Genomic DNA, 20,257 nt, shown 5'->3' with positions numbered 1-20,257 from the left:
AAGTAAGGTAACAGCACTGCATTTATAATTAAAGGTAGTAAATTTGTTAGTTTTCTGGGTATTTTGGTATATTGCAACAATGAGGCTTTATATTATTTTTCTCTGACTTCATAATTACCTGGATTTCAAATGAAGACTGAAAATACATGTATTTCAAATCAAATTTTGGACAGAATCACAAGTCCTGAAATATTAGGAGGAAGACTTTTATAGTCTCAGGGTAGACCTCTGGCCAGGAAAAGACCTGCAAACTTTATGTGTCATTTGGTTCCCAAATGGCATTGCAACTCATGTTCAGTACTTAGACACAGCAAAGCTAATTATAAAAATTTAAGCTCTTTTAAAGATAACAAATACTTGGTTTAGTATTCTAAGCAACAACTCATGACATTTCCAGATAGGAAGGGAAGCCTCATAGCATTCTGTCCCAGTAAGTACAACTGCCTACATGTAACCACCTGAGCTGGCTCCCTGCCGCGGGGGATGTAGATACTGCACCTCCAGTGAAACCAAGGAGGCCACTCAAGACCGTTTCCTTCAAGCCTCCGTTGAATTTAAGATAAAGATTTTTTTACATGGCTTGTATCTGCAAACCAAGACAAAGTGCTGCAGTGTTGCCAAAAGAAGAGTAGAAAGTAACGTATTTATAACTTTCTGATTTCTAGGGACTCACATGAAGGATTTAGGAGGATCCTTGTAAATAAACGCATCCTAATTTCATTCCCTATGGGGCTATTAAGTCAGAGTTTATAGCAAGAAATTTACCAGAGAAAGAAAGTGGGAGACAATTTACTGGCAGGACTTCTGGATGCAGCCACAGTATAAATATTTACTACTATTACCCTCTTCTGTTGTGTGTGGTCTGTAGAAGCGTGCCTGTACCTATATACAGCAGCGAACGCAAGGTTAACCTGAGGATTCCTGTCTGGCACGTAGAGTGCTATCCCTCACAGACCAGGGATCCACGTTTGCAGTCTTTTATATTGCTGTATTTGAGATGAGGATCTGACCAATTGTGAGTTCCTCTGCACTCGATTTGAAAGTTTAATACACTAAGTAGTAAATCCTTCTTTAGTAAATGCTGGTTACGATGGTACCTCAGGGCAGTTAGTAACAGTTTGCATCATATAAGTGCTTTCTCTTTAGGTTTCTAAATCATATCAGAAACAACAGACATATTTGACTGTAACTTTTTTCAGGCAAGTATTAATACTTTTATTATTTACTATGACTATGGTTCCCCAATTTACAAATGGAAAAACTGAATCACTAATGATTTAAATGATTTTCCCAAGTTCATACTTGCCCAAAGAAATGTGATACAGCTATGAACAGAACCCACAGCCCTATGCTTTAGTGGTTACATTAGTATCCTCCTTATTTAATGACGTTTGCTTGTGAAAATTTGAGATAGATCTATATCTCTCATATGAACATGGTGGTAGCACAGCAATCATGCAGCCAGCATGCAAAGCTAGGTACAAAATTGCCAATGACCATCTCTTCCCTTTCCCGGAACAAACTTTTCCATAGGATGCCAAACTAGAAAAAATGTAATACCGTAATTTCTAAGGATCTCTTCTTACAGATTCCTGGGAGCCCTTCATGCCTCTGTGCGCACTTTCAAAGTATTTCTATTGTTGCAGAACGTGACATGCAAACCGCCCCATGGAAGTCACATACTAGCATGCGTAATAACTTGTTGCAATAACGTAGTCTAGTATTCTCCTTCACGCGTGATCTGACTGCCCGGAGTGCGTGAGGCTGTGGTGCTGATGCGGAGGCCCCAGGCGCGTGCTGTGCCTGCGCTCCCACAGCGCCGCAGGAGCCGCCGCAGACGCGGAGGGCAAAACTCCTGACTTGCCTGGGGCATCAGGCCAGAAAAATTCCCTCTTCGCAAGAAGAGACCCTACCATTGGAAATGAAATAGTGCAAAGCGTTGAAGACGAGCTAAGACGTTAACAGCGATGAATCTGCCCGGAAAGGCTGCTGAGGTGTAACAGGAGCAGGGCAGGGAAGCGCCGCAGGAAAGGCTGCCGGCGAGACGGCTTTCTCGTGGCTCCCCGCTCGGCGCGGACAGCAGAGCGCTTGGCTCCGGGGGTAATTGCCTTCTATTTCCTCCTCCAGCACAAAAGAAAAGATTCTCCGCTTGCAACACTACCAAAAGATCAATTCCAGCATGCGCTTGGCCAATCAGTACTACCTCCCCTGCAGCCTATATAGAGCATCTGACAAGATCTAGATATTGTTAAACTTCATTTAATAATCGTTACCCCAAGCTGCCTTGCGCCTGCCTCTTGTTCTCCCTCTCTCACACTCACTCACACACGCACACGGGGGTGCACCACCGTCACCTCATCATTCTCTGGAGCGTTAGCGAGAAGGGCCCAAAGTGTCCCGCGGCTCCGGGCCGGGCTCTCCCCGGGAGCGGGCAGCGGCTCCCGCCCGGCTCCGCCGCCGCACTCACCCGCGGCGTGGGTCCCCCGCCGGGCTCGGGCTCGGGCTGGGGCTGGGGCTCGGGCTCATGCTGTGGCTGCTGCCGCTGCTGCCGGGAATTTCCTCCGAGCGGCTTTTCCTGGGATAGTCTGACCAGATCCTCCTGCCTGCCTCTGACGGGGTGGGACTGAAAATCTCCACCTCCGCTAAAGCGGTGAAAGAAAGGGACAGACTGAAGAAGTCAGAGCGTCCCCTCTTTTCTGCCCCCTCCCCCAATTAAAACAAACCTCCAGCCCAAACTGAGCCCCTGCCAATGTTAAACACAAAGGCTGCCTCCCGGGCACAGGGGAACACTGAGCTCTTTAACTCTTTCCTCGCTGAAATTGAGCTGAACTGCTTCGCTGGACTCATCTAAGCAACAGCCTTGGGAATCCACTGCTGTAGCCGCCTGCTCATAGCACGTAGGCTTCTCACAGAGGTTGTGTATCTGACCGAACCAGACGACGCAGGAGCCATGAGCAAAGCAGGGGAAAAAAATTCTCGTGTTGAAATATACAGCTTTTGCTTTGCATTTTCCCCGGGTTTGGCCAGAATTACGTTTCCAAGACAATCGGTGAAACTCGACGTGTAAGAGAATTCTGGGTCTGTAAACAGTGACTGTTCCTGGGTGAAAATGTCTGTGGTCCATCCAGGACACACCTTGCTAATACCACTTAGCTTTCAAGACCAAAAATGCATTTACAAAGATAATAAAAGTGCAGCATTTTCTGGCATTCCTATGTTTCCTAATACTGTTCTTCTGTCAATGCAGTGGTACAAAAAACTTGAACAGAAAAAGTGGGAAGTTCTCTTATAGTTAATCTTTCCTCATGATAAAAAAATACCAGTGCATCAGAGGGAGCAGCTTGTAGTGGAAACAGTTTCAAAAGCCCTTCATGCTAGCAAGTTCAAGAAATTGAGTCCATTCTTGAATCATTTCAGGATCCTCATTTCAGGGCAAGTTTCCATCTGGCCGTACCACAATAATTATTGTCTAAACATATATGGGCTTCTTCTGAATACAAAAAGGCAGTCCTCCTAAATATGATAGAAAAATACGTGGTCCTAAAAGAATAAAAACAGACTGAAAAGAACAATAGAAAATGTGATGCTAGTGGCCTGCAGGATTAAAATATCTGGCACTAAATCATATAAGAAATTGTTTTGAACTTTATGAGTTTTGCATAGTTAAAAGAATGTTTCTGTAGACATCATTTTAAATCATGAACAGGAAAAAACAGCATCTGGATTGACTGGAATAGCAATACTTTATTTCTTCTAGAAAGTCGTCTCGGTTAAATGGCGTGTCAACACACGAGGTCTTTGAAGGAACTTAAGTGTTCAGGCTGAGAATCACAAGAAGCCTACTGTTTGCAGATCAGGTAGAAAAGTTTAATTCAAAATCTCAAGTTGCCCTGAAGCTGAATAAATGCTGATAAGCCACTAAATTGTCCATATAGTAGTAAAAGTTATTTTTAATTCTTTACAGTGTGGTCATAGATGCGTAGTATTAATTATCTGCTTTGTCAAGAATCATCTGTATGATAACTTGTTGGAAAAACTATTGAAGGGCTAGAAAGGGTGGGCTTAAAGATCATGCGTACTTTATGGAGTGCTTTATTGAATGCAATTCTTAAATCTCTTATATGTTCTCTAAATATTCTTAACACCCTATTCCTTTCCTAGGATCATTTGACCTTTATGTCTAAGCAACTAGAAGTGTTAAAAAAAAAGAAATTTATATTTCTGATCTCATTCAAACGCACATTTGTCCTTCCAGTTCCTAACTGCATTAAGTTGGAAGGTTTATATTATATATTCAGACACTACCATGCTATTTACTGTTATGCTATTTACTATTATGCATTTACTATTAAATGTAATAATAAAATTGACTAATGCTGTTAAAGATCTACTTCAAAACATGAAAAAAGAGAGTTCTTTATTACCATTGTGAATGCTTCTATTATTGCCAGCCCACATAAGTAGTATTAAGTATTAGAAATTACTGAATAGCTCCGTTCTGTGTTCTTTGGTATTATTATTGTTGCTTATTTATTACTTGGACCTTTGTTCTGACTTTAATCTTTCAGGTGTCTAAAACTGAGTTGAATTCTTGTCTTAAACTGAGTTAAATTCAAAGGTTATATTTAATTGTTCCTGCTAGGTTTTTTTTACTGTGTTCAGGAGAGTAACATGGAAAAGGAAGTTACCATATATGAATTATCCAAAAACGGCAGTTGCAAATGCAGTTGACCTCAGCTACTAAGAAAAGTGATAAAATACAGTCCTTTACACTAAGATATTTTCAGCTGTTAGAAACACTTTCACCATCATTGTAGGACTGCTATCCTGCGCGTGCACTCTTTTATGGAAGAGTTCTTGACTGAGGACTCTCTCTTCCAGATTCAGCACAGTGAAAGTGTTTCCTCTGACCTCTTCTGTTTTCTGTCTTCAACAAATGACTTAGCTTGTCTTGCACAACTTCAAAGATGCAGAGTAAGCGTAGCGTGTTAGTCTCCTTACAAAATAACCCATTATACTTCAGTTTTAAGGATACCTGGGTTTTGCAGCTGGAGTTGTGCTTCAAGAGGACGCTCAACATTTTGTAAAGCTATTAATTTTCCTGAAGCCTTCAGGTATTAGAAAGGAATTCTTCATTGCAAGTCTTACTAGCCTAATGAAACTAACACTGCAGGACCTTTTATACAACTACCTCAGAGGCAATAAAAGAGGATCTTTAGTTATGTTTGGAGGAGTTAATTTTATTTGATTGAAATTAATGTTTTACCTGTTAAGCCACTTATCTCCTCAGATTTGGTATGAAGTTGGAACATACATTCATCAGCTCATGGGGTCCTGAAATACATTTCTGAGATTCAAAAGACCAAAATCAAAACCAGATATTGTCTATAATTGGCATTTTCATAAGCAGTCAGTTGATGAGTTTATAATCTGTAGCATTTTCGGGAAATCAGAAGAGTTATTCATGGCAAAGTATGTAAATATCTAGTTATTTCGCTTTCTTCTTTCTTCATTTCTGTTATAATTTTTGTTCCCTCAAGAAATGATACAAAATAGGAGCCACTTGGATAATTTGGAAAAATGAACCTAGATGCTTTGATTAAAATACTGGATAACTGTTTCAGTTCGAAGTCAATATGTAGATCTAGTGAATAATTTTGCTTTGCATTTTTGAAATAAAAAGGAACTCAGCAAATCCCAAACTTTTCATAGAAAGATGCTAGTTTGAAAAATATTTGGTGGGCAGGTTTTTCAACTTTTTATTAACCCTGGTTCAGTCAGAAGTTGTACTTCATTGAAAAAAAAGAGGAAGAATCCAAACCATAGACAGTATTTCTATCTTGTGTAGGTTTTCTGTTCTTCGACAGGAGATGCACTTACACAGTGGCTTTAGAATAATTCAGTTAAAAAGAGTACCTACCAGAAAACATAAATTCATTGAAACTCAGGGCCCATTATTTCCAGTGATCATTGAACTATTTATTTGCTTCTGTGACATAACATTTCTGTTTCCCAGTAGCTGCTTTATTTAAATTGTATCTCTAGTAATGGCATATCTATAACTCTCTTTATTTACCACAAATAGATCTTCTTTCTGGCAAGAGTATCTTGCTCCTCTCTCCCTCCTCCCTCCTTTCCTCCCTCCATCTCTCTTTTCCCCCTTCTCTGTCTCTCTCTTTTTTTCCCTTCATGTTGCTAGAAATTTTTGGCAATTTACAATATGAATTTATAATTCAAAGAGAATTATAGGGAGAATACTTCTATATTAGTTTATTTTACTAATTGGAAAGGTATTTGTATTAGAACCACTGAAATATTCCTGCCCTTGGACTACGCGAAGTTGAAACCTGAAGCTGTGATGGAATCAAAAGGGAAAAAGGATTGAAGTTTAAAGGACAAAATAGATCATGGTGCCAGACAATTAATATAGGAGCAACTGCAGGAGCTATTGCACCCCAAATGGGAATATTAGTCAGGATCTGTGGATTGGGTGTATAAAAATTTTGCAAAATCGTGATAGAAAAGTTTTAGTAAGAAGTGAGGTTACTGGACCTTTAGTGTGCAGATTGGAGAAGTAGTAACATGTATTGTTAATTCCCTTCAATTACTGAGCATTTTAGCTTATTCTGGGGAGCATTTTTCTACTGTGTTAAATGCAATATAGGCTAAGAACGTTTCAGGAAAGATTTACTGGGAGGGGTAATGTTGTTGGTCTCCATTTCCATAGATAGAATCCCTAATTTTCAAGCTCTTGTTCCATAAAACCTGATGAGAATGCACCCATAAGTGCTGAGGGAGCTGGCCAATGTCATTATGAGGCTACTCATGAAGAGGCTACTCATGGAGAGGAGTTGGCAGAGAAGGACCTGGGTTTCCTGGTAGACAACACATTGCCCATGAGCCAGCAACGTGCCCTCGCAGCAAAGGAGGCCAATGGGATTTGCAGCTGCATTAAGCAGAGTGTTGCCAGCAGGTCGAGGGAGGTGAACATACACCTCTACTCAGCACTGATAAGACACATCTGGAGTGCTGTGTCAAGACAGGCATGGACCTACTGGAGCGAGTCGAGCAAGGGGCTACAAAGATGATTAAGGGTCTGGAGCATCTTTCATACAAGGAAAGGCTGAGAGAGCTGGGACTGTTCAGCCTCAAGAAGAGAAGGCACAGGCAGGATCTTATCAACGTGTATAAATACCTGGCAGAAGGCAGTAAAGAAGACAGAACCAGACTCTTCTCAGTGGTGCTCAGTGAGAGAACAGGAGGCAATGAGCACAAACTGAAATACAAGAAATTCAATTTAAACATAGGAAAAAACATTTTCACTATATAGATGATCAAACAGTAGAACAGGTTGCCCAGAGAGGTTGGAGAATCTCCATCCTTGGAGATACTCAAACCCAACTGAACACAATCCTGAGCAACCTGCTGTAGGTGACCCTGCTCTGAGCAGGGGGGTGGACTAGGTGATTTCCAAAGGTCCCTTCCAACCTCAGCAGCTCTGCAGTTCTAGGATTCTGTGATTCAGATGAAATGTCCATTATGTCAAGAGTATTTTGACTGGAGCTTTAGAATTACAGTGTTCAAAATACTTCAAGTTACACTGTTTCTATTGGAAAATGATATGATATTGAATTGAGTATGAACGACACTAAGAAGAGTACTTGTAAATTCTGTGGCAAGTTGGATATTGTCCAAAAGAATACTGTGCGATGTTTATTGAAATATTTACCAAATAGTGTATTTTTAAAATGTTAGCTCTAGAAAGAAATTACGTTTTTTCTTCTCTTCTGAGGCCGAGACAGCAAAGCGATTGACTGTAGAGAGCATTCAGGGATCTTCAGCTGTTCTCATTCTTCATCCCCGTTGTTTCAGCCAACCCTGAAACTAGCTGTGATCTAAGGGAGTTCAAGGAACCTGCTCCAAAAAGACCAGTCTTTAATGGTAATAGATAAAAAGATTTTTAGATAAAACCCTAAATATGCAGTAAAAATGTATATATAAAGAACAATGAAATAGAGGTATGTGACAGAAGATGCCTGTTACATATTCGTGCAATGAGTGAAATTATGCAATGGGTGGTTATATGCATACTAAAGAAAAAAATGGAAGAAGGAAGAACAGATATAAAGACAAATTAAAATTTTATTTAAAGAACACTAAGATGAAGAGAATATATTAGGTTAGAAATTCTTTCATAACTTAAGTTAGTTCACAAAAGTAACTTTCATTCTGCATTTGCAGATGGGACCCTGTGCAGAACACACGTCCTGTGATAGAGGAATGCTGTTCTGCTGCCAGATGCCTCTTTTATTATCTTAAGCACTAATAAAATTATCTAGATAAGATAGTGAGATATTAGAATGACATTTTATCTTAATCTAAATAAGGTTAAAATTGTTTCTATTGGCTACTCTGCAGTGAAGCTGTTTTTCATGGAAAACCCTGACTCATCTCACTTATTTCTAATGTTTCTAAGTTATCTAATTTTTTGTTGGCCTAACTAAAGCTAAGTTGAAATAAGCCACTTGTACATTTACTTTGATACAGTAAACTCTCGTTCTTATATTATTCAATGTCTAATGATTAGTATATACTGTTTCGCACATTATCTTATCGTGATACAGAATCACAGAATCATTAAGGTTGGAAAAGACCTGTTAAATCATCAAGCTCAACCATCAACCCAACACCACCATGCCCACTAAACCATGTCCCGAAGTGCCACATCTACACGGTTTTTTAACACCTCCAGGGATGATGACTCCACCACCGCCCTGGGCAGCCTGTTCCAATGCTTCACCACTCTCTCAGTAAAGACATTTTTCCTAATATCCAATCTAAACCTCCCCTGGTGCAACTTGAGACTATTTCCTCTCATTCTATCACTAGTTACATGGGAGAAGAGACCAACACCCACCTCACCACAACCCCCTTTCAGGTAATTTTAGAGAGCGATAAGGTCTCCCCTCAGCCTCCTCCAGACTAAACACACATGTAGGCCTATTTACACATGTAGGCCTATGTAAACATACATGTAGTCCAATTTACAGGCTCATCATTAAGTGATAGATCTACAAACTTCTGCATGTTTTTATAGGTGTAAGGAATGCTCTGCAACTCAATTTTAGGATACTTTTCAAATTATCAAGGTTTCTGGAAAAGGCTGCACTATTCCTTTCTGCTGCCTAGAAAAACATTCTTTATTGGAAACCAAAGCACAGTTATATGTAGCTAGGATAGCATTAAGACAGTGTAAATAGAAAAATCTAGGTTTGTAATAATTGAGAAACAAGGAGCAGACAGCTCTTTAGATTTTCATGATAGAACTCTTCCAACCATCCAAGAATGATCCTTCTATTTTTATGTTTATGCATGTGGAGTATCCTGTTTGTTTTAACAGTACAGCTGGCTCTATCCCATGTTTAGAGGGGCTGGGTTAAGATATGGTTGGATTCATGGGTATGGGATTGGTATGATATGCTGTCACGTGTTGTCACGGCCTTTGTACAAGGCAAATGAGCACCTAAACTGTGATACTTATAACTGACTAAAGGAGATAGCAATAGTTTTTGTTAAGCAAGTTACCTTTATTACCCTGCTGTGACATGGACTTCCATTGCAATGACTTTGACCCTTTTTTACGTAGATGAGAAAAAACAAGCATGAATGTTACTATGTCAAGAGACAAATTAAAGTCCTTATGCTAAGGCCTCAAGTTAGTTCCTTGCAGTTGGTACCTAAATACATGTTTTGTGGGGTTTTTTTACTTCATTCAGTAAAGAAATACCAGTAATCTCATTAAAAAAATCTAGGACAATGTCATGCTAAACTTTTTTATTAGACCAAATCCAGCATTTTCTGCATGACTGATATAAAACTACCATAATCCAGGAACTTCTTAACAGTCATATACAGATCCACAATGAATAATAACATATTGATGCTAAGGACCTATTTTGAAATCCTGATTTTTGATCAGAGACACAATTCAGAATACCATAGATTGATTCAACAGAATCCAATCTCACAAAAATCTCTTACAGTGAAAGTGCCGTGGGACCCATTTTATCATTGGGAATTGTTTTGTGTTTCTTGAAGTTAGACACTATGTGGAAGAAATGCTTTTAGTGGTACTTGGCTGTGTTAATACAATTCAGTGATACTAAGTTTCAGAATTGTCAAGAAATATGAATTTGTCTTGAGGATTCAGAGGGTTGGGAGCCAACTAAGCCTGGCTCCTTTCATTCCTCTTCCATCCCAGCTAGTTCATAGAGAGCCTTATCTCTTTCGCTGTATTCTTTCTAATGAGAATTACTCATATCTTCCGCATATGCCTGGTAGGCATCAAATGCTGACAACAGTGTTCATCAGCCATCTTTCTTCTGCTGATCCTTGTGCTACCCACCGTTGATGATCTACTGTAGTTTCTCACACAGTTGGTAGTGTGCCAATTTCTTCATACACTAAACACTAAACGGATGAATTTTGCTAGTTTACCCTTAATCCCAGTCACAGTGCTGGGGTTTGGTGTGGTGAGGAAAGACAGACGAGCAAACTGGGAGAATGTCAAGCCTCTGACCCTGCCTTGCTGCCTATGGGATCCCCCTTGGCTGCTGGCTCCCCAGCTCCGAGGGAGCAGCTGGCCCTTGCTGTTCCCTGGCAGAGGGAGGGCATGCTGGAAAGAAAATAAGGAGTGATTTTATGTGTCTTAGTCCAAATATGCTAAACAAAAGATCCAACTCAGTTCTGCTGCCTTTGGACAGAAACATTTCTTTCTCTGGTGATAGCAATCAAAATAACTTGAAACTGAGCTGATTTCTGTGTGTCAAGCCACTGTGAATTAACCTATGTCCTCTCAAAAAAAGGGAAATGCTGTTAAAATATACAGGCATATTAATACTATATGTGTATTATTTAATTTTATTTTTATTCTTGTCACAGTTAATCCTTTCAGATTTTTTCAGAATGAGAATGAACAAGAGATATTTTTGCCAGTCTCCCTTTCCTATCTGATATTCCACTACAGTTATAAGGACTTTCATTTTATAATATTGGATTTTTGTCATGTTAAAATCCAGTGTAATAAGATCATAAGTAACACACAGAAGAAGGTCCTACAACAAGTCCTTTATATCAACCTGTAACACAAGACTATTCTGTTTGTATAGATAAAAAAATTAAAATCTGAGACCTATGCAATTCCTGGACACAGTAGGGTAAATAATCACAGAATCACAGAATCACTAAGGTTGGAAAAGACCTGTAAGATCATCAAGTCCAACCATCGACTAACACCACCATGCCATTAAACCATGTCCCGCAATGCCTCGTCCACACGTTCCTTGAACACCTCCAGTGATGGTGACTCCACCACTTCCCTGGGTAGCTTATTCCAGTGTTTCACCAATGATATTAGCTTCCCATGGTAATTCTTATGAATATAGCCAAAAGCAAACTATTGTGAGTAATTAAATAAAATAATGTATTTTAGGTAACAAGAACCAGTATAGCTCAGTTTTTAAATTTTTAACTACTACTTATCCTAGTCACACACTTTCATCAACTCTTAATTGATTTAATGCGCTATTCAATTCAACTATTCAGGAAGTAGGTTAAAAAATACAACCAATAAATGCAAGTAAATATAAGTTTATGTACTCTTTGAACTAGTGAATTTATAATTTGCATCATACTTTCCTAGGGAAGAACATTTGGAAAAACACTTTCCACTTCCTTATGGATGTAAAACTCATACTTTCTAATCCGTAAGTAAAGGGTATAATGCCAGATTTGAGATGGTGGGAATGTAATGATCTCTTTTGCACAATGAAAGCTCTGTAGTTATTTAGTGTATTAAGAATATACTAAAAACCATGCATATTGTTGTGAAACAGATACTGAAAACATACTCAATATTGTGATCAAATGTTATTTACTTCAGACCCACTGAAATCAAAGATATGTTGTGGGACTCTTACAACACTGTTGGGTCAGACTCTCAGCTGGCATAAATGAGTGTAAATCTTTTGGTGGAAACGGAAATATATTTATTTGTATTGTCAGGGAGTGATCATAAATGATGTAATTCTTTCCGACTCATATTAATAAACTTTGTAGGGAACCATGCCATCATGTACATGTATCTCAAAATATATCTGAAACTGGACAGTTGCTGCAGTCTTCTGCAAAAGCTATTTCTGCTAGTTAAGAATTTTGATTGATTTTCATAATTTTTTTTAGTACTTCCTGACTTTTTAATGATTATTAATTCACTAGTGGCTATAATAATCTAGATCAGTAAATTTTCAATAAGTTTAAAAAATAGTTGAAAATCAAATTTTGACTCTGAAATAATCTGTAATGCAAAACATTCTTACTGTAAATTAGGTTCCTGGGAGTGAAAATATTTAAAGAAATCTGCATCCAAACAAGCTTTAAACTGAAATAAAAACCCTGTGTATTGAGTCTGTGAATGGACCTTACTCAAAGCTTGAGTGAAGCTGATTTTTTTTTTAATAATTACAAATAATGTGTATCTATGAAATTATATGGTTCACATTACATTTATAATCAAAGATGAAGTTATTTTAAAAATTCAAACAAATTATTTGTACAGCCATATGAAGATCAAACGAGTGGGTGAAGCTAGATTCTTGTAAATTAAATAGTTTAGCTGTTTGGCATATACTCATAGCAAAATACCTGGATCAAAGCATCAGCAACTGCCTGTGATTGATTTATAATATACAAGTAGCTATCTCCTACGTTTTTTCAGTTGGTTCTATTTCAATCTCATCTGTACTATTACTTTTGAAATAATGGCCAAGAACAATAGAAGCTTTACAAGAATTGTGAACAATATGGCAAAGAAATGCCTTTCGGATTTAGATTTAGAATACTGTAACAGACTAGCAAAATGCGAGATGGACTAAAAAACTGCTTCCAGCTTAGCGTAGAACCTGTACTTTATACCTTAGACTGAACTTTATTTGGGTCAGGATCTGTGTGCTGACGACTTCTCTTCCATTTATGTTAAAAAGTGGAAAAATGGGGAAAGCCGTACCAAAAGCCTCAATATTATTTTCTGAAATTTTGTAATGCTTTCTTGGAATTTTGCAATGCTTTCTTGGAATATTGCAATATACTGAAACACTTGAGGGAGTTGCTTGTGAAAAACTTCTGATGAGATATTTTGGTCTCTGCAACCTTTTCTGGTTCAAGTTAAAAAACTAATCTATTAAAACTGTCGTACCTCTGAGGAATGTTTGTTAGCTCCACTAACTGCACCTTTATTCCTAGATAAATGTCCTCAGATTAAAGAAATGTACCCACCTTTGCAGTTCTTTGAATACACATGCCTGTACATCTGTATCAGATACAGAACACTAGAAGATCTTGTTTATTGTCAAAATTCATATATGCAAAACAGTCTTTCAAGTTATGCAGAAGTAGGAAAAAAGTCTGTATGATTTTCGCTGCTAGCATTTGGCGAGACTAAAGGGAAATGAAACAAACAGATGTCCTATAAGCTGTCAAGACCTAATAAGTCTGGTATTAATAGACATGTCTGGGCCAAGTACTCTCTAGAGATAGTAACAATAATTGTTGCCTCCAGATAGTCACATGCCTAGTGTCTGCAATTTTCTACAGGGTTCAAATCCTCAATTGTTGTGTTTTTAAAAAATTTTAATTAATCATTACTTATTATAATGCTGTCTGTAGATTTAAGTACCCACCCCTAATGAGGTGTCTCAACATGAAACAAAGTTTAAGGGCTTTTTAAGTGGTGAATAGCAACTGATAGTTTAATTCCTTCTGCCCTGGAGGGCTGGTATGAGTTGGTGTATTAAGAAATGCTAGTTTGAACAGCTATGTTTGGCAAATTGTATCAAAATGATGAGACTCAGATTCAGGCTATTTCCGTGTATAAAGTTGCTGTATTACAGTACACCGTGCCCTCCATTGTTACCTGGTGGTTCTGTGAACTAACACTTCCCTTGACTGAGCATCTCAAGTGCTCAGGAAGGTGGATGAATAATACTTTCAGAGACAGTCTCCTTTTCACTTAGGGCTTTGCATATGAAATGGTATTAACGAATCATTTTTTTATTTCTTCTGGTAGAGCACAGCAATTTTTGGTCTCTTATTTAACCACCGTCAAACCATTTATGTGAAAAGCCATAGGACTTAAGTTTCTTATAGAAATCACAACACTCCTTTATGGAAAGCATGCTTGGAACAGTTGTAAACACAGGTAAGTAAAGGGAGTGACATAGAGCATTATCCTGTTTTAATACTTACCCTAGCTGATGTTAACACCATTTGGCTTGCTAAACAAGTCATCACATCAGTCAGTCACCATCTTAGGAAAGATCTTCTTCGAAGAAAGCAGCTCTCTCTTGTGCTTTCTTATTCTCCAAGTTGCTTGTGTGTATTTATGTTTATAATATTTTCCTTACTTCACCGGGTTATATACCCTATCGTGACCTACAGTATTCTACAGGCTAGACATTGTATTTTAAGATTTGTACTTAAGTATGTATCACTTTACCCTGTTTGCTGAGGTACTGCTGCAAAAGGTACCATTGTAGTGTATTATTGTTTGCTTTGATTAAGTCTATGCTTCTTAGAGGTCATGCGCTTCTGATAAAAACATTATGTGACTGTATTAATTACAGACAGTCCTCATGACTTATTTACAGTATCTTGTTTAGGTCAGCTATTTCTAGAGCACTATCCTTATTGCTAAGGTTTTAAGCTTCGTTGTTCCTGCTAGAGTTTCAGAAAACTAAATTCTTAAGATGAACTTTGAATAATGAAAAGCTGAGATAGATCCAAAATTCTAATGAAAGCCAATGTTCTGTTTGGAAGGCAACACATATCATGATATGCATGCATTTATCTGAAGGGCTGGGGGTCCTTTGCCATTTTCTTTGTTTATGCATACACGATAAACCATACTCAGAGAAATACTCATGGGCTGTGTTTATCCTGGAAAGCGTCCAAAAATTGAATTGTCAGTTTAACCAGATCTTTCATTAAACATTTACATTTTCAGATATATCTGATATCTATTTCTCTCCTCTGTGTTCTCACAAACATCCAGAGGAATTGAAACTATCAATATTTTTTTAAAAATACACCCTTTGTATGTAACATCACTGTAGATGCATATGAAATTCTCAGTGGCAGTCCTGTGGCTTTTTTAAAGAAAGAAAAGATTTTAAAATGGTTCAGTCAAAAGTTTTCAACCACTTAATAAAAACAAGCTGGTACTAAGCTTTTAAAATAAGACTCAAAATGGCTGGCACTAGAAAAAATATCTTTGCACAGAAACTGGAACACTTCTGCAAGTTTGTGGTGGATTTTCAGTAAGAGGAACTGGTATACAGGATCTGCTCCCTGACTGCTTTGAAGTGAAACAGCGCTTCTCTCCTCCTTCAAAGTAGGCCACAGACAGGCATCTTCTGAATTTAGTTGCCCAAATTTCAGATGGCACTACCCATCCATTGCTTGTCACCAGTCAGAAGCTGAACATATTCCTCCCCTAAAGCTCTGTTAAGAGAAGAAATAGAGTACATATTTCCAATTCACCTCATGCCAAGTCCACCTGATAGTTATACCCACTGGCACTTATGCATTAAACTAGGGCAGCTGAGTTGGGCTGAAGCAAATAAAGGGATCCTTGAGCAGCCCTCCTTTGTAGAGAAAAAGCTGGCAGTGACAAGCAGGTAAGGGTAAAGTAGTTCTTAGAGACACAAGTTCTTGCAAAATAGACAGCAGTTGGTGGCTATGACTCTAAGAGTGCTGTAAAGCTCAGAAAAGTTTTCAATTATTTTTATGTCAAAACTACAGAGTACTTCTGATTTGTTAAGTGGCTGATACTATTAACTAGTGGGTGCTGGCAGTTGCTATAGCTTAAGCTTTATAGAAAGGAATAAAATTTGAAACAAACTGATGTTTTAGTTAAATGTTTCCAGCTTCCTGTTTTGCACAGTTTGATTTTTTCCTTACATTTTTCTTTTGTATTCCCTTGTCTGAGTATTGTTCTGGTTAGCCTGGAGTCCAAACAGTGTGTGCTTTCTTGAAGAGTATGTGAATGTGCTGACAGTTCTTAGCTTGGCCACTTGCATTGTAATCAATTGATTGAAAAAGTTCTTTAAGTGTGGAAGACCATCTTCTAAACAGAGGGAGAAGGTTTAGCTTTTCCTTGTGCTATTTTTTTCTTGTTATTTCTATTTGTTATTATATTATACTATTATGCTTTTTATGGTTTTCTTTTTCTTAATTCCTTCAATATGCTTTCTGAATAGACACTGAAGTAGAATCACTGATTCATGCCTCATCAACATGCCTGATCTTCAGCTGTTAACTCTGACTGTAAAGTACCACATTTATTTCATTTATGATTGTAGAGTGTGTGACTCTGGTGAGAGGGAAGCTTTGTTCAAAGTATATTTCTTGAAAGCAACATGCTATTTGCTCAGCCAAAATCCATTAGTAGAAAGCTATCCAACAAATATGAAAAAACTTACCCAGACCCCAAATCACACAGTTTATAAACTAACAACTCCAGAAACTGCAGGTTTAAAGTCTGCCTAGACTAAAATGTCTAAATGGTTTGAATAACTACTGGGGAGCAAAGAGATAATCTTTCACTCTTTGCATGTGTATTTTACAAAGTAAAACCTATTTTGAATCAGATTGGAAAGATCTTTCTCTTTCCACTGATCTGTGCCAGAATCCAATTATAGAACACATCCCAGTAATGGCAATAAATAATAGTTATAAGAGGAGAACGAGGAATGGGAAGGCACGCTAAAATTTGTTGTTGCCAAGTAAGACCCTTTAATAAGAAGCCTGCTTATTCTCTTTAAAATGACATTTCAAAGGTTTTCTTCCCCATTTACAACTTAAGAATTGGTATACTTCCAGCATCTTGGTGCATTTGAAAATTAACTAAATGAAGCATATTTTTTAAACTTCAACGGCTTATTCCTCCTCTAAATAAAATATCTGAAGCACATAAGGAATGAAATCCTGACCACTTTGAAGTCACTTGGAAAAGTCTTTTTGTCTCTCAGTCAAGCTAGAATTTCACCCCAAGTAACTCAAATCTTATGCTATTCCAAATTGCATTTTAGACACTAGTCTTTTTGTGGAAGAATGGTAATCACCCACAGCATTCAAGATTTGGGGGGGTTGATACTAACTCTGCAGACATAATGAGCTCCATGTTGGAAGGGATGCTTAGTGAAGTCACAGCCACCAAAGTGATGACTTTAGAGACCTGCTGTCAGTAGGACTTAAACATCTCAGCAGTTTTCATAGAGCTTTTAGTGTGGTTCTAAACCTCTTTCCCCTTCCTGTGTCTGATGTGGAATATACTGTGGATACAGAACTGGTAGCTTGTCTTGGACAGGTGTAAAGGCATTCAGCTGTGTCAATGTTACAAACAAGAATATTTTTTTTTTCTTACCATGGAAGTAAATTGTAGGACTTTTGAAAGTGCACAGGATGAAATACCGGACTGAATGCAGATGTTAAGACAAAAGATAGTAGAGACCCTGAGAAAGAGGGTGAAAAACATAGGATATATCTTGCCAAGAAGAATTATTTGTATTTCCAGCACTACAAGAAGGATAAGATGTTCTTTATTATAAATGCAATCAAAATTCCTTTCAATAGAGAGACATGCTGTAGAGCGTATCCAATAACATAGCCCACAAATAAGTATGACTAGAGTAAGTAGATCTGGTAGATAATAAATGATAGCTTGCAATCTATAGAACAAGTTTATATTTGAATGTTTATATGGCATGGGAAATATGTAATCCCTGTGGAGGTGAACACGTTTTTTCATCCTTGTACCTGGGTCATTGTACAAGGTATGCTTCTTCAGTAGAAGATGCCAGGCTCACAGCCAATGTATGTTTTCCTTTGCTTCCTGGCACTTTCCTTATAGGAAGGAAGCAGATGATGTAATTAAATTGCAAATGTATACTTTATAATATTTAGTAAAACACTCCAAAAGGTGAGTTGAAAAAGGCATGCAATAGGAAGCAATTGACCTTTTTCTGGTTGATGACTTCACATTTTGTCTCAAAATGAAGACTGAATCTTTCAGTGTCTAACATTATGGACGTGTATCAGTACTGGGCTGTAACTTAGTAGCCTGGAATTCTCCATAGCCTACTATTAAAAACCTGCATCATCACTGGGCAAACTGCTGTGCCTTCATACAATATAGGTTCAAACTGTTCCAGTAAAGTACTTCTGGTTTATATATATAGATCCTTACATTAGCAGCTTGCCTCTTGTAAACTTTATACTTGTTTTTGTCTGTCACAGAAAGATAACTAGCACAGCCTGCAACCTGTAAGGAATAAGTTTCCTAAGCAAAAATGGTGTGTTGCTGTATCAGTACTAACATTTCTTGGCGCCAGAAATGTAACCATAGAATGATTAAATTTGGCACACAAATATAACCCCCAAGCTTCTGGCTGTTCTAAAGCTATTCTGTCTTGGGCAGTGTTGTTTTGTGTGCTAGTTCTGCCATTGCTGTTAGGAGTTATAATGTCATTTTCTTTTACTAACGTCAGCCAGTCTCTGACGTACAAACAAATATGCAAAGGTAGCTGTACGGAGGGATGACAGGAGAATGGAAAAAACTTGTAGGAGTGCTTGCATGTGTGTTTGCATTGTAATTGAGAGGTTATGTTCAGACCTTTGTTAAAAGTAGCATGCAAGTCCAGCATCTCAGAAGTAGCCTTAAAATTCTGGACAACAGTTTCTTTCTATGTCATAATTCTTTTGTTGCTCCACCTCTTCCTTAAGTCCTGTGATATCCTATGGCTTTTCTGGCTAACCTATAGTAGGGAATAGAACCATGTATTTGCCTCTTCCTTGCTGCTTCCTACTCTTTCACAATCCTATTACACCTCGAATAAAAGTCTTAATGAGGCGGCAGCTGTTATGTGCCTCCAATCTGCAAAGTGCACAGACTATATCTAAACCTTACTGCTTTAATTTTTCTGAATAGCTGATTCTGATTCTAATTATTTCAGACTATAGCAGAAACTTTGATTTTTTTTTTTTTTTAATTTTTGTCTGTCAGTTCAGAGTTTGCCTAAGCTGTGGTAAGTATACAACTGGTGATCCTCAAACTAACTTGAAGTGATCCAGCTGCCACCTGCCTTTTGTAGCAATGAGTTAGTGTAAGGTGAATTGATTTATTCTGGATTGTGATGTTAGGCTTGGAAATGCAACAAATTAAAGCAAAGGGACATGAAGAAGCCCATGAGCACCAATATATAGCCCCATTCCCTCCTGATGTGCTTCTACATTCGCTCATGCTGCTATTGTGGAAGTTTAATAAACTGCATTAGAATTGCTTCACATAAGTAAACAGTTAGATGGAATGTAACGGGGAAGCTGTCATGCAAAGTCTGAATAAAGCAGCTCCATGGCTTGTGGATAGCAAAGCTTTTCTTTCTCTCCTGAGACGAGTAGAATTTACCTAATGCTATTTAGATCTTGGTAGCATTACTGACAACGGGCAATGTGTGCTGTCAGCAAAGCTTCTACTTTGTACTAAACATAATGAACTGTTCTACTCAGTGTGCTTAGAGCTGAGTTTGACCTGTAGGTTGTTTTCATCCCACTTTTGAGTTTTATTGCGTTTGGTTTGGAAAGTATGTTATGTGCAACACATTGAAAAAAAATGCATTGTATATTTTTGGCAAGTATTTCCTTTATTATTGTTGATATTGATGAGACCAACGTAAACTACTTTGTCTAACTGCTCCATGCCCTGTTAGCTGATACTGTATTGCATCTGAGAAGAGGATTGCTTTTTCTATGGTGTTTTGACTATTACTTTACTGTATTAGCGATAAGATGTATAATGATTAGATCACTGCACATACCCCATGTGTGCAAAGTTTCCCTAACTGGATTGAAAACAAAGGGAAAAAAAGGAGTTTTCCTATATACCATAAAAACAGTATCATGTTTGAACCCATGATTAGAAAGTTTTCAATGGTCTAGAATCATATCTCAGTTTAATCCAGTGTGTAGTGGCATTGCCCTAGATGCAGAGATAAGATGTGTGACTTGTAAGAAAAACTAGTAGTGGTGACCTCAGGTCACACAACTCTGCCTTGCAGGTCACATTTATACCAGGACACACACACCCTTTTTTACTGTGGTGAATCCCATTGATTTCAATTAAATTGATTGTCTGATTTTGCAGGTA

The 20,257-nt window shown here is 38.0% G+C and overlaps 1 protein-coding gene across 1 annotated transcript in view; it reads right to left on the bottom strand.

Annotated features, from left to right (window-relative positions):
* The window catches only part of EDNRA (endothelin receptor type A), a 32,275-nt gene extending 29,639 nt beyond the window's left edge, over positions 1–2,636 (bottom strand). The window contains exon 1 of the mRNA XM_059826747.1: positions 2,468–2,636. The gene's annotated coding sequence lies outside the window, so the exon portion shown is untranslated. The remainder of the gene's footprint in view (positions 1–2,467) is intronic.
* Positions 2,637–20,257: the final 17,621 nt, after the last annotated feature.

This window comes from Gavia stellata, chromosome 19 (assembly GCF_030936135.1).
Source record: "Gavia stellata isolate bGavSte3 chromosome 19, bGavSte3.hap2, whole genome shotgun sequence".
Lineage (NCBI taxonomy): Eukaryota > Metazoa > Chordata > Aves > Gaviiformes > Gaviidae > Gavia > Gavia stellata.
Note: the sequence above shows the minus strand (reverse complement) of the source record. Positions and strands in the feature narration are given on the sequence as shown.